Source organism: Silurus meridionalis, chromosome 9, assembly GCF_014805685.1.
Source record: "Silurus meridionalis isolate SWU-2019-XX chromosome 9, ASM1480568v1, whole genome shotgun sequence".
Lineage (NCBI taxonomy): Eukaryota > Metazoa > Chordata > Actinopteri > Siluriformes > Siluridae > Silurus > Silurus meridionalis.
In genome coordinates, this window is record NC_060892.1 from 7,448,022 (window position 1) to 7,448,433 (window position 412).

Here is a 412-nt window from a genome sequence, read left to right on the forward strand (position 1 = left end):
ATAAACATATTTATACTCTACATTATCTGCATGGATTCACAAACCTTCCTTATAAACATCATTAACTTACAAACTTTGACCAAATATATTATTAAAATGCAAGTTAACTAAATGGCTAACACTATCTGCAATGCTAATTCCTGCTCTCTAAAAATTTAATCTAGCTAAATCCTTAGCCCTAAATGACTAGCTTATTATTAACCAACTTACTTGCAGCATTCCTACATTTTATTACTGTCTAAACTACTAGATCAATTACTACTGGAATAACTATCTAATTGATAGTAATGCTGCCAGTGATTTAGTTATGTTGATTTCAAGCTAAATATCATGCTAAATTACTATGTATGAACAGTATTTCTACCCTACTTTATATTCATACTATATTAAAAATGTATTACATACTAGTTTA